Genomic DNA, 11,091 nt, shown 5'->3' on the forward strand with positions numbered 1-11,091 from the left:
ACCCATGCAACTAATACCTTCAACTCTTGTCTCTCCCTCATCCTCTCTATAGAGTTATCAAGCCCTAAGACATGCCCTTTTTACTCCGTTTTACTCTCCCTGTCCTAGTTTAGGATTTTCTTACTTAAATTTTCCTGTACTAGACTGACAAGGACCATGTCAAGAACTGCTGATGGGTGAGTTGTGAGGAGACAGTGAAGACAGGGAGCCAAGAGAGGCTCTAAGAATTTTGCCTTAAGCAACTGGGGATACTGGCACCCTTTATGGATATGACTAAACCTGGGACAGAAAAGTGTACTACAGAAGAATAAAAATTCAAATACTGGACATATTAACTTTGAGATGCCTATGACATATCCCAGTTGAGATGTCGTAGGCAATTTTATATATACATATACATATACATATACATATACATATACATATACATATACGACTTTGGATCTCTTGGGAGGTGCCTAGGAGATATAAATTTGGGCACCCCCTCCAAGCAGATGACATTTAAAGCAGTGAGAAGGGAAGAGACTATCAGATGAAGTGAATAGAGGGATGGCCAAACTTTTGAGAATGGCAAGCACTTTTCCAGGCTTTTACTGCCCACCCTAATCCATCACCTATGTTCCAGCCACATCAAATCATTCTTTATGCCCCAGATAAATACAGGCAGTGGAGAGCCAGATATACTATCCCAGACTGATCCTTCCTGTGTCTGCCCATTGCAACTTCTACTCTACTGCAAAGAGCCCTAAGCCCCAAATAGAAGGTGAATTACCTTGTCACCATATCTGGACATGGGATTATTCTTCTTTGAAAGGACTCAAAAAAAATCTTAGCCTTAGACTTGTGCATCTAGATTACTCCAAGTTCCTCCCACCTCCAGCAAGCTTTCCCATTCTGTTTGTTGCAACGTTACTTGGGTTTCAATGGCTTACAGTAAACCTCTGTAGTCAGTCCCCAGAGCTTCTCTAGGGATATGTTGAAGGATGTTCTTTGGAATTTAGAAATCGTTTATTAATTCAACTAAGCTAGGCTTTTAATATCATGAACTTAAAAAAAATGTTAATTTGAAACTCTAGCTGAGCAATGACTTCTTTGTCCTAGATGGCATTTGACATCTTCCCGAAACAATTAATGCCATTGATCCAGTGAGTGAGAAACATCAGTGCAAAATGATTGACAATGAAGGAAAAATACATTGTTTTCAATATCACCCCTTCATCTACTTTCTCCCTCTTCCAGACCTTTGCACCTTTGAAAAGCATATTTGTTTTCATGAAAGTGCTCTCCACTTCTCTTCCCAGGAAGTGCATTGTTGGTTTTCTGTGTGGAGCTGCCCCCGTGAAGGAAGCCTTGCTCACCCTCTGAGATATTGTTGAGCCCTACCTAGGTTGAGCAGAGCAGATATCCATCTTTAATGTGGGGCAGAAATAAATTACCTGAAATGAACAATGGGTGTTTGTCACACAGAGGCAGCAAAAGTAGCGTGGCCAGAGAAATCCCTCCCACTAGGATTGCAGGCGTACTTACCTTGGAACCCATTGTGTGTGAGTTTGTATTTGTTCACATAGCCTTTACCCATAAGAATTTCATTCATCAGATCTATTCCTGTTGGCTATAACCAGAAAAGGGAAGTGAGAATTGAGAATAAAAAGTCGGGGATCAGGGTTGGGCAGAAGCAGAGAAGTAAATGGCTGAGGTGAAGCCAGATATTTTTGTTTTTGGTTTTTTCAAAGAAGTCTTAGGCAAAATGACACTGAGGGGGTGAAATTTAAATTTTAACACCATTGTCTCTTAAGAAGGGAGCTGACACACACATGTTTATAATGGGCCAAAACAAAGTGCTTTGTCATAAGGTTATCATGAGTAAAATTGAGACCACGTAACCTTGCATGAGTTGGTTAAATACTCAAGCTAGTTTTTGATTCTGAGACCACAGTCTCACACACACACACATGCACACACACACTCAACAGGCCCAAAGTGGGGAAAACGAAACTCAGAAAACCTGTTGTACATACTTACATACTATGGGACAAACAAAATTTATAAGTATTAAAAATACTACATGAAAGTTTAGATCCTGAAACTATTTCAAGAAATTAATGATGATAAAATCATATTATTTGTTCTAAATGTATTTATTCAAACAGAATTATAAAATCTAATAGGCAGTATGTGTAGACTGGCCAGATATTTTGTTTTAGTTATATTTTCTCTGTATTCATAAATCTATATAGTCAGTCTCAGAGCTATGGCCTGTGCAAAAGACAAAGTTTAACAGAACAACCTAATTAAAAAGAAACTCCTTATTTTACTCACAGGGGATCAGAATATGAAGCACTTGGAAACATTAAAAAAAAAAGAATCTCATTTTCCTGGCTGTTCATGTTTCTTTTTTCCTGGCTGTTCATGTTTCTTTGATCCCAGAGTTACTCTAGCACATCTTTTCTCAAGTCGTTCCTTACCAAATTCTCTCCTTAACTCCCCACCTTCTTCCTCTCCACATGATACCTCTTTCTCTCTATTCTTCCCCTTGAAACTGTCATTACGTTATGGCTTGTAGTGCTAGGTCATTTCCTTGACATTCTTCAGTCCCTTTCTTCTTTTACTTTCTTGGTCTCTAAGTTCTGCATCATAAAAATTCAAAGAACAGAAACTTGACAATAACGTTCTGTACTTACCAACCTGAACATATCCTTAATCAGACCACAATGCCTGGAGCACAATGGGCCCTTAAAAATGGGGACAAGAGGGAATAAGAAAGAAAGGCTGGAGCAAGCAAAAAGGAGAGCTAGGTTTCTTTGTTAAGTTTTAAAAGTATCATTGTACGGAAGTTTTACAAAGGAAATTTTAAATACCACAGATTTCTGCCTTTTGAGTTATTATATGCAGTAACAACATTATCAGGGCAGCAATGTTTTTATGTTTATCATGTGGTTAAGCAAATTGTTAAATACAGTTGATTACCGAAGACAGGGAATATGGCAGAAGATCAAAGAAATGCCAGAAATTTTTATTTTATGTGGGGACATTCGGAATTTAGTTGAGCTTGACAGAGTCCTGCTGGCTAACACCAAGGAGAGACTATTGCTGTCCCCATGCAAGTGGCTGGAATAATGGAAGTGAAGAAGGAAATCACCACATGGTGAACACTTTGAAGTTGGTTACAGATAGGAAGTTAGAACAAACTTCAATGGGTGAGGGGTCATGAGGATACCAGGAGAAGGTAACGTAAGACTGAATGAACAAAGAGAATTTGTGGTCAGATGAAAATAAGCAGCAAAACTTCAGGAACAGTCTGAGATAACAAGAAGGTTGGTCCCCCAGGGCTCAGTCTTATGTCTCCAGTGCCATTTGACTTTTTTTTTTTTTTGAAACCGAGTCTCACTCCATCACCCAGACTGAAGTGCGGTGGTGTGATCTCAGCTCACTGCAACCTCCGACCCCAGGTTCAAGCGATTCTTCTGCCTCAGCCTCCCGAGTAGCTGGGACCACAGGCATGTATCAACATGTCCGGCTACGTTTTATATTTTTAGCAGAGATGGGGTTTCACCATATTGGCCAGGCTGGTCTCAAACTCCTGACCTTGTGATCTGCCTGCCTCAGCCTCCCAAAGCCATTTGACTTTTATTCCAGGAATAAACATATGTTTACACATCATAATAAATAAATAAGTTATTTATTTCACATATGTTTATACCTGAAATAAAAGTCAAATACATTTCCTGAAAAGAACAGCGGGTCCTTGTCACCCAGAAGAGGTAGAAGTGGTATGCAAGAGAAATTCCTATTGCCTGGGTTAATTAATTGTTGCATTACTTCTAATGCAACAAATGAAGTACTTCTTCCTTCTGTAAATATTCAGATAGACTTTATATTGCCTATTTGCTCTTCATTTCCAGAATTTCTTAGATTAGAGTAAGAGTGCTGATGGGTATTACAATCTTGCAAATCAAGTTGAAGATCATGGGCACTGTGGAGTTCACATGTAAATGAGAGTCGCTTAACATGCATCAGTGACAGTGAAACATAGAGGGGTTGCCTAGATTTGAAAATATTTCTGCAATTATACACTGTTTTGTCATGAGTGCTTACTAAACATCTGCATACATTTGTGTGTGTCCTTTTATGACCACCTCAATGACTTCTTTCGTACTTGTTATTTGCTGTCATCACTCTTTGCCAAGTGTATGTATGACATGTTAGCCATTACTGAGTTGACAGACACTGCCAAATCTGTACATAAATGCAATCTCCAACGTTTTCCTATATAGCTTTATTTTCAATATATGGGTCCCATCCCATTGTAACACCAATTGAGAACTTCCCGTCTGGAGGAAAGCAGAGAATGAATGACATGCAATATTGGACCCTAAACAGAACCAATGACAAAACTGTGAGCTCACAACCACACACTTCTGGAGAACCTTGCTACCAGAGAAGTGTTACTTCCAAGCTGTAAAATCACTCAGCAGTAAGTCAGGTAACCCAGACTTGATCTCCTCTCTTCACTTCATTCCTTTGCTCACACTGTTCCCTGGGATTGAAATGTTCTTTCATGCTCTGTTTACTGCATTAACTCCTGCTTATTCCTATAAAATTCACATAAAATTCTTGTGTGTGTTCTTCCTTGTGTCAATAACCTCATACTGAATACTTGATTCTTCCAATGTGTAGTAGCTAGTCCCTCTGTCACTCCAAAAAAGTACATGTCTTCTTCCCAAAACGTGTGAATGTGTTACGTTACATGGCTATGAGAATTCAGGTAGCAGATGGAAGCAAGGTTGCTAATCAGCTGATGTTAAAATGAGAAGATCATCCTGGATTTTCTGGGTGAGTCTAATTTAATAAGAGCGTCCTTAAATGGTGAAAGGGGAGGCAGAGGAGTTAGAACCAGAGAAATGCATCATAAGAAAGATTTTCCCAGAACTGCTAGATTTGAAGATGGAGGAAGGGGCCGCAGGGAAGGAATGTAGGCAGGCTTTAGAATCTGGAAAAGGCAAGGTAACAGATTAGGTTTAGAGTCTCCAGAAAGGAATGCAGACCTCTATCACCTTGGTTTTAACCTGAGTGACAGGTTTGACTTCTGACATCCAGAACTCTAAGATGATAAATTTGTGTTGTTTTAAGCCACTAAATCTGTGGTAATTTGTTACAGCAGCAGAGGGAAACTAATACACCATCTATGGATAAAGACCATTCCAAAGAGTTTGCTTGTATGTTTCTTCCACTGGGCTGGGAGCTTCCTAAGGTCAGAAACTAGGTATCATTCAGTCTTACACCCCTAAAAACCTATTGTAATTTGTAATTAATTCCTGAGTAAGAAGAGACATTGACAAGAGAGAGGAAAGTCAAAATTCTAACTGTATGTTTAAATCTGTGATCCACAAATACTCTCCTTACAGGCTAAACTACCTGAGAGTATCATCTGTGGCTTGTGTGGTTGTCAAAAGGGTGAACAGCAATCTTCTCAATAGTGGTTTGGCTCCTCTGTTCCTCATGAGCCCAAATGATTTACCTTCTAAAAATCATCAAGAAGATAAGACTCAAACCAGCTTCATAGCTAGAAGGAGTTGAGAAATTATAATTATGGGATATGACCAAAGCCATACTCTAGGATAAAGCATAGCAACAAATGCTTTTATTCTTCAAAAAGAAAAATAACACCAAATATTACAAAAATATTAAGGAGAAAAACAAAAAAGAGGAGGGCAGTAAAGAATAAGAAAATATAATCAAAACCAAATATAAATATATAAGTCACTGATCAATCAATAAAAGAGTTTTTAACCTATAAAGCCAATCAAAGAGACAAGGCTTAAAGCATAGACAAGCAAAATTAATTGAGAGAAAGGCTGTAATACTGAGTCTTTGGGGAATCAAAAAGCTGAGTAAAGAGGGGATTAAGAAGGTATTGAACAATCGGAAAAGATCAATAGACATAAAACAAATTTAAAAGATATTTTCAAATTTTATAAAATATAGGTCCTAGAACTATGAATTATTTTAGACTTTCATGGAATATATAATTTTCATACCATTTAAGTTGTCTATATCAAATATGGAGAAATTCAAAATCCATTTCCTGAAGCTGGCACAATCTTGTTCTGAAAACCTGAGAGGATGACATGAAAAGACAACTATGAATTATTATATTTTTTAAGAGTAAACTACAAAAATTCTAAGAAAAATACTAATTCTCCTACAATTACCACTATCATTGTTACATTATTTATTGTGTTCTTGTTATCTGACAAACAATGGGTTAAGAATTCTTTATCTCAGATAATCTTTACATCCACCTGTTAGTAGATATCATTATTATTCTTATTTTACAGAAGACAGCTAAATGTTAGCAATATTAAATAAATGATTCAAGGTTACAAACTAACAAGGAAAGAGCGAGATGTTAATACAGATTATTCAAACACCAAAGCTATTCAATAATAATAATATTTTAAAATAACCATCCTTGAAAATAAACAGTGATGATCCCAGGAATATTTAAGAGGCTTCATATGGGTAAACACATACATATCTAAAGACCAAACAACAGCTATGAGAACCTCAACAGAAGCCAAAATTCATAGACTTTATCATCAACTTATAATAACAAATAAGTAAAACAAGAGAAAGCAAAAAGATAACACCGATAAATGAAACTCCTATTCAAAACCTACTACTTTAAGAAAAACATAACCTTCTTAACATAAAAGCATAGAAATATCAGCCAATGTAACATGCTAAATGGATGAAATTTTAAAAAATTTCCATCAGTCAGAAACATAACTATAATACATACTATGTGTTAATTATTGAATGTTTCATAACTTCTAGTCAATATGCTAACATATTAAGTAGAAATGTTTGTAAGTTATAGCAGAAAGAGACAAAAAACACCCTCATGATTTGAAAATAATTTGATAATGTACCTAACGATTCTTTGGAAGGCAACTGAAACACTAAGAGCTAACAGTATTTTGTAAAGCAACAGGATAATTGGTAAGTACAGAAAAATCAATATCTTTTGTATAAGTTATTAATACAAATCCAAAGAATTAGAAAAATAATGTAAGATTCCACAGGAGTCTGAAACACATAAGATACTTAGAGCTAACCTAAGTTGAAATACATGTAAAGATGATTAAGTCATAGAACCTTACAAAGAGAGACAAAAGAAGCTTTAATAAATGATACATATGTATGTAAATACACATGCATATATATGTATATAAATACACATGCATATACATATATACTAATGTTCCTGTATTCTGTTGTTCCTGGAAAGGGAATAATAATTGGAAAAGATAGAAATTATTTCAAATTGGTTTCTAAGTTTAATTAAATTTCTGATAGAGTGTTCTAAAACTTGCAAAATCATTTTAATCTAGAAGAATAAATAGATGAACATAAGTAAGACATTTGAAAAAGTACAGTAATAGAAGCATACTTACTTTACAATATATATTAAAATATAAAACCACAATAATTAAAATGAGAACTTATCAGGGAATATATATTTTGAATTTTTTAAAAAAGGGTTTATGATTCTAAAGTACAGGTATTTCTGTCTGCTTGTGTATGTACGTGTGTGTGTGTTTCAACCTGCAATATAATAGTGAAAGCATTTCAAATACATGGAAAAGTGACCTATTGTTCTAAACATCTTAGAAACATCAAATATCATTTCCAAAGTAAGTTAAATATTTGTATTGCAGTGATACATGGAGTAATTCTTCCACTAACCTGAGAGTTAAGAGAAATTGTGTTATTTAGTCTCAGGGTAGAGAAGTAATTGCTAATCTAGAACAAGTGGAAGAAGTATAGATAGATATTAATATATAAAATTTTATGATTTCACATAACCCCAAGAAAAAAATGATACAAATGACAAAATGAGAAACATATTTACAATAAACCAAAAACAGTAATCTCATTTATATTTAGAGAGTTACTAAAAACCATTGCACAAAATTGTCAACATTCTAACTGAGTAGCCAAAAGATATTACAGAAACTTTGCATATGAAGGGCTGTAAGTATCCAATAAACAATTGTTTAATGAATATATTTTCAACTGAACAGTAGACTAAAGAGAAAACAGGTTAAAAAAACAATGCAGTAACTTTTTTATTTCCTAACAAAAGGGCAATGATACATAAAATTATTTGATAATACTTGTCCAGATATGGTTGTCTTAGCTACAGGTGGAAGTGCAAATTATTGAAAATATCTTCAAAGCAATTTTTGAAACTATTGTCAAAAGGTCAAGAGCCAAGAATATACATGCATTTTGATTTAGTAACTCTATTTTTATAAATTTACCTCCCTGAAATAAGCAGCATGCTTACAAACTTTATATGCAGGATGTGTATTATACAGTGTTATCCTTATAAGAGCAAAAAAGTTAGCAATTTACATGTATAAATGTATAATGGGTTTTATGCAACAAATAAATGAAAGTTTTAAGGAATATTTTCTGACACAGAAATGTTACTCTATATAATTTTAAATTTAAAAAGTAGCATGATCCCAATTTGGCATTTATTATATATATGTAATGAAAAAGCTACAAGGAAGTATGTTATATAATTAATAGTAATTATCTCTGGTTAATAAGAGAAGAACATTTTACTTTTATATTTTCTTTGTTTTTTATAAATTTAATGCAATCTTTTTCATTGAAAAAACACACACATACATTTCTAAACAAAGTACTGAAAACTCTATTAGTAATATTGTTGAAATAATGAATCAAAAATTAGAAGTTTAATTTTGGCACATATTTTAGTAAGAATCATTCATATTCTCTATTTCCCTCTCAATTACCCAAATAGAATTAAATAGGATAGTAAAGAAATACACCAACTAAAATTTGTACTATCAATTTGTGAGTTCCAGCAGACTTTTCACTCTTATTTCTAGGTCCCTGCAACTGATGCAACCTTTACTCTAAGAGTATAGGAGGACATCATGTTCATAAACAAACCTTGTATCTCAAACATACCTAAACCGCAGTTTAAAGTCCTTGGAGCAGACGGTACAGCTGAGAAATGTTACACCAGTTGGGTGTCAATCCATAATACCCATTCTAGAGAAAATCATGGAGGTAAAAATAAAGGAGGCAAAGTATAGGGCAGGATGGTACCTTCACAACACTTTGAGTATAACACCTGAATGGGAAAAATAAAAATAAAAAGACCTTCTTGATAGTTGGAATTATTTGTTCAAAATGTTACTGTGTAAGAAAGAACAAGTCATTTTGAGATCTGAACATTGTGTTCTGTTCTTTTTCAGATGGTGCCCAGTTTAATTCATTTGAGCTCTTAGATGCCGAAAGTATTTGAATTTAAAGGAATGAAGAAATCAATTCAAAATTTAAAAAACCTCACATCCATCAGAAAACATGGCACATGTTTCTCTCATTTAGTCTAGTACCCTTTTTTTTTTCTCATTGCATCTCACATTTCCCAATTGGGCTTGGATTCTTATAATGATAGTATGCATACAGGGAAAACGTAGAAAATCAGTAATTTAGGCAGGAAGTGGAATTTTCAGTTTGCGTTTGCTAGCTTCTCCCTCATTTAAGTAAGTTATTAATGTTTAATGATGATGTAACTATGACTCTGAAGTTCCGAGGTCACAGAGAAATTCTACTGAAGGAAAAGAACTTTGGAATCTTTTTCTTTGTCACTCCCTTGAAGAGTGTTTCAAAGATTAGGGACCTATGTACTTTGCTTCTCTCCAAGTTATAATAAAGATTATTTTGTTTTTGCAGATGTTTAAAGACATGAAGCCAAAGACAAATTTTTCAACCAGAACCCTCCAGAAATGTCACTTCTGTATCTTGCCAAGAGAGATCCAGCATTTTTTTCTACATAAACATCTGCTGGAAACATTTTAAAGGGAGGCATTTTAAATAATGACGTTTATAGCTTCTTGTCTTTAATAAGTCTGAAAAAGAAGAAAAATGAATTTGAGATACATTCCTTCCCAAAGGAACTTTTCTTCACTGATATGCATCATATTAGATGATCTAAAAGTGAAAACATTAACATTATGTTGGGGGGAAATGGTTAAGAACATTTCTCTGAACTGTCTGTATCAATCATACCTGAGAAACAGTCATAAATCACAGGTTCCTTTAACTCCAGAAACTCCATCAGTTCATTGTTTCGCCTACTTGTTTGTGGTAATTATACTACGTTTATATTTACATAATAATTGGATTTTCTATTACATTAAACAAAAAACCTCTCTAAAAAGAGAGTCAGGGAACCATAAGTTAGCTATACAACCTGAACAATGCAAACTCATTTGTAGTTAGAATGGAAACTTCATCTCGTACAAACTAACACGGATGTTTGGGGATAATTCTCTGTAGGAAATGCAAGATATATTGCTAGGATCTTTAAGGTTCCATGGAAAAGACACACACAGATTGCCTTTGGTAATAGGTGTTTATTGCAAAGATACACAAAGATGTAATTTAGCAAGAAATGTTATCTCGTAGTTACTTTGGGTTTCACTGTTTTAAAGAATCAAGTGTACTGCAGGCATCATGAAGAAGTGAGAAAATGGTTTGGCACCTTTCAGATTACAAACTAAGCTCAAATGATATGTCTTTTTTTTCCTTTACCCAGCATTTTAACTTCCCCAAACAACAGATTTGATTGACAGCTTTGCCACCATCCAAAACCTGTTGTCAAGAATTTCACCCAAGTCAGCTCAGGTGAAATTCTTACACACTAGTCCCTAAGTAAAAGGCGGTTTCTCTTGACACATGAAGCTCAAGCAATTAAAGACCAATTCAATGAAGTACTAGTTTTGGTCCTTTTAGAAATTAGCAATGGCCATGGCTGAGACTATTTTCCTGGAGTTTTTCTGCAGCACGTTCAATAAATTAGATGAAATTGAAAAATTACATAAAGCAAGGATTCAGTATGTATACCTTCAAATGAGGGCAGGTTATCACCTGAAAATAGCTTTGGAGACTGATGGTATACTGAAAAACATTATTAGTAATTACTACTTTTAGGATGGTGGAGTAAGATCCTCCATCAAAACAGAAGTTCCCTAACCTCTGACA

The 11,091-nt window shown here is 34.7% G+C and overlaps 1 long non-coding RNA gene across 1 annotated transcript; it reads left to right on the plus strand.

The window, feature by feature from the left end:
• The first annotated feature begins 2,675 nt into the window (after nucleotides 1–2,675).
• LOC111548299 lies at nucleotides 2,676–10,155 on the plus strand. The gene is made up of 4 exons (XR_002733358.1): nucleotides 2,676–3,314; nucleotides 4,275–4,474; nucleotides 8,928–9,111; nucleotides 9,781–10,155. It is a non-coding gene; the product is annotated as an uncharacterized LOC111548299 (long non-coding RNA).
• The last annotated feature ends 936 nt before the right edge of the window (nucleotides 10,156–11,091 follow it).

This window comes from Piliocolobus tephrosceles, chromosome 6 (genome assembly GCF_002776525.5).
Source record: "Piliocolobus tephrosceles isolate RC106 chromosome 6, ASM277652v3, whole genome shotgun sequence".
Taxonomy (NCBI): Eukaryota; Metazoa; Chordata; class Mammalia; order Primates; family Cercopithecidae; genus Piliocolobus; species Piliocolobus tephrosceles.